This window comes from Rhagoletis pomonella, unplaced genomic scaffold (assembly GCF_013731165.1).
Source record: "Rhagoletis pomonella isolate Grant_MI unplaced genomic scaffold, Rhpom_1.0 Rhpom_scaffold_00003, whole genome shotgun sequence".
NCBI lineage: Eukaryota > Metazoa > Arthropoda > Insecta > Diptera > Tephritidae > Rhagoletis > Rhagoletis pomonella.
This window is the reverse complement of record NW_023458557.1, coordinates 50,832,822-50,837,213: the sequence shown is the minus strand read 5'-3', so window position 1 is coordinate 50,837,213 and position 4,392 is coordinate 50,832,822.

Genomic DNA, 4,392 nt, shown 5'->3' with positions numbered 1-4,392 from the left:
ATTGAAATTCAGTTTATACATATGTTTTGAATCGCGGCGAAATGAATGAAAGCGACTTACGCATGCGTATAAACGTAGTAAGAAAGAGTGCATAAACACCGCTCTCAGTCAAAGCGAGTTGGAGATCAGCTGTTCCGCTCAAATTCCAAATAATCGCATCAGTATTTAAAAGCTAATTAATAATATTCGTTCTTTTTCTTTGCCACGATTTTATAATTCCGAATAAAACAAGATTTGTATCACTTTCCATTGTGTTAACTTATAAAATGTCAAATGAAAACAGCTAATTTTGTTTGCTTTTGAAGACGGTTACTTTGATGCCGATATAAAGCCGTAAGTATAAACACCAGAGCGAAATGTGTACGGTGTCAATGCGCTTTCAATTAAGTCGATTATTCTGTGCGTATTAACGTAGTAACAGTCTCAATATAAGCACCATACCAGCACCGATAGATAAAAGTTACCTGGATTATTAGTAAATTAGCGCACAAAGCGGTGCGATGAGAAAACACGTCCGAACTGTAACACGTTTAGAACATGAATTATAATCACTGCCTTTTAATACTCAAAATCAAAAAATGACAGTCCGAACACTGAAAGAAATAGAAAACAGTTTTTTTTACACGAGTACGCACGATTTTTTTTTTTACTCTTGTTTTGCCTGTTTTGATCACTTGTGTTAAATTAATCTGAGACGCTGGAAATTTCTGAGGTTGAAATTGAAGCTCAAACCTTCATCTAAGAGAACATAACACAGGCAAACAAAATTTATGTTGACTAAAATATTACAGCCGATCCTTAGTTGACCTGAGTTGCTCGAAAACTAGAGCCAATCTAATACCTTTAGGGTCAGATACGGATTCTACGGGTAAAATCCTATAAGAATCGTCTGTAATATTTTAGTCAACATAACATTGTATAAATTTTTTTGGCTTGTGTAATAGTTTCTTATGTTTGTTACTAAGAAAACAAATCCTACTAAGGTCGTATTGCACTAGAGCAAATATAGAGAGGGTTATATTTAATGAGTTCATAAAAACTGAATCTGGCTTAGATTAATCTGGCCGGCGTTAAGCTGCACATAGACCGGTAGGTCCTTAGCGTTAAAGTAGACATCACAAAGGATATCAACACTTTTTGCGAATTCGAAGAAATTTCAGCCCTACTTTTGACATGTCCTCTAACTTCTCGAATTGGTAGGCTCCCAAGCATTTCAGTCGTGTTCTTGATCTGCAGAGAAGATGCTCCAAGCTTTCCCTGGTCTCCCGCTTACGACACTTCCTGCAGCTGTCCACGCTAGTGATATCCATTTTTAGTGCATGAGCAATTCGGTAATTACTCTGCAGTCTTCCTTTGATAGCCGTAACAAGAAACGGGTTTAGTTGCTTCTGCCGTTTACTTACATAGCCCTGAACTCCCAAATCATATTAGGGCTATTCGCGATCCGGTGCAAATGGCCTAGCATCATTGCATTGCAAATTTGTATTGCAAATTATTTGCAATACACAAACAAAATACACGCATTTGCATTTGTCATGGCTTGGCAAATTTGCAATACCGAAAATCCATAGCATAAAAATGCTATGCATTGCATTCATAAACAAAACCAAAGCTGATACACAAAGATTGTTTTGCAAAAGCTTTACCATGACAGTTTAATAAAGGTCGCTCACAATCCATGGCATATTTCTGCAATTGCATAAATTTGTCAGCTCTTATGCACCGAATCGCGAATAGCCCTATTATAATCCATTTCGTTGTACAAGTGTTGAAGTGGTCTACGAAAGTAGTTTGTCTGTTCGAGAGTCAGACTGGTGGCGTCCTTGGCAGCAGTGTTGCCGCGAATCACTTTTAGTGGTAGCCAAATTCCTTCAAAAAAAGGGCTAAAAAAGAGCTAAAAAAGGCGTTGTGACTAAAAATGGTAGCTAAAAATTTTTACTTACATACACATATATAAGTACACTCACAAACATTTTCAATAAGTAATGGTATAGAAAAACAATGAACTCTGGCAAAAAAAGGTAATATTTTATCCAACCAAAAGAACTTTTTGTATAAAAGGGAAAATATATGACACCAGCTTGCTGGCTCCTTCAAGTGATTGTACCATCAGGCTCTAATCATATAACTTACCAGGCTGGTACAATACTTATTTGTTTACAAATGAGGTCCAGGAAAGATCGAAATGACTAGAGCCGAAATTTCGTAATTTTTCTACCATTTTGTTAAGCCTTGTTTTTTTTAATTCACATCTGCAATATCGTGAACTTAATCTTCCACAAACACGGCTTTGACTCATTTGGTGCAAGCAATTTCCGCCAAAAAAAAATCATTTTACTTCGAAAATTGAGCTAATTTCACCACTCACGACACCAGCATGCTGGTACAATCATAAAATTTTCAAATAATTTTTTAAGTCGCACCAGCAGCTGGTACAATCACACCACAAGAACATACACGGTTAATCGACTTGATGGGCCATTTAACAAATTAAGCATACTAGAGTGCCAGTTACTGTCGAAATTCGACAGTTTTTCAAGTTTTAGAAGCCTTGGAGAGGTTTTCTAACTTAACACGTGCAAAACTTATACGGTACAAATTAACCAGCCGGAAAATCTTCTGCTTTGGAACTAAAACGTAACTAAAATTTCTTTATCTGTAAAGGTCTTTGCAGGACTTCGGCAGGACTTGGAATTGACCCGATACATTCAAGTTTATCGATAAATTTCAATGATTTGATACATATCGATAGTTCGATGAATTTCAAGAACACTAAAATCCGATAACTCAACAAAATTCGTTAACTCGATCAACTTCGATAACTGTGAAGTGCGAGGGCTCGATAAATTTCGATAACTCAAATATGTAAATTCTTTGGATACCTTTATAAATTTTTACTTTTGACAGCTCCACATTTTTCGAAAACTATCTAAGCATTTTGATAACTCGTTACACTCTGTTAACACGATAAAATTCGATAAGCAGTAATAAATCGATAAGCTTATATAACCTTGAAATTTCGATAAATCGATACATTTTGAAAATTCCATAAACTTCGATTCGTTGAACCAACCAATTTCAGTAGATCAATAATTATCGATGACTCTGTTGAAAGGACTCCATGAATTACGACACCTCGATAAATTTCGTTAAGTCTATATATAATGATAATTCAATAAATATCGATAACTTGATACATTTCTTTAACTTGACAAGTTTCGTTAATCCCTCACGTTTTTATAGCTCGATAACTATCCGTAAACTTGGACAACTACGTTTCTGTGTCTATACTCAATCTCGACAACTCAATAAACATTGATCAGTTTGAATAATTCGATACGTTGCGATAACTTAATAAGCATGGATAAATTTCTATAATTATAAACTTTTACGATTCGATCAATTTCAGTAACCTTTATGGCTGATTTTATTTCGATTCCTATCGGAAAATTTCAATTCTGTTACCTTAATTCTTATGTATTTCACATTGTTTCCATTTTCGCCTTTATCTCCATTTTCGTCTTTATCTTCACTTTTGCCTTTTTTTGTCTTCATCGTTATCACTGGTTTCTTCGTCTTCAGATTTATCTTTATTCCAAAGTTTAATTTCAAATACGAAGTAAAACAAAATGCGAAATAGCTTAAATGGAACAGGTTGCAAAACAACCATACACAATATGGAAATTTTTAAACGACGATTTTCAACCAATTTTGAAACTATAAAAACTCTCCTCATCTACAGAAAATTACCTTTCCAACGGTGTTTTTGGTTTTGAAATCGGTAACATTACCTTGGTCTTCATCTTTGATTTTATCTTTCACATCTTTGCTTATATCCTTTTCTTTTGCTATTCACGTAGATGAGATGAGGTGCGATGACGTGATAAGATGTGACGTGATTTTATGTGATGTGATAGGATGTCATGTCATTTGTTGTCACATCCTCTGATGTCATGTCATATGATGTCATACCATATGATGTCATATCATGTGATGCCACGTCGTGTAATGATATGTCATGTCATACGATGTCATATCATGTGATGTCAAGTCATGTGATGTCATGCCATATAATGTGATGTCATATCATATAATGTCATGTCATGTGATATCATATTATGAGATGTAATATCATGTGATGTCTCTTCATATCATGTGATAAAATGTGATGTGATGTCATGTAATGTGATCACATTCCATGTTCCGATTAGTATATCGATAAACCTGTTGATAACTGTGTCGATAAAAATACCGATAACAATATCCATAAACATATAGAAATATACAACGATTGTAAAATGGATTAATTCATCGATAAATATAACAATCAGCAGTATCGATTATTGTACATATCGTTAACAATATAAATGACTAAATCGATAACAAAATCAA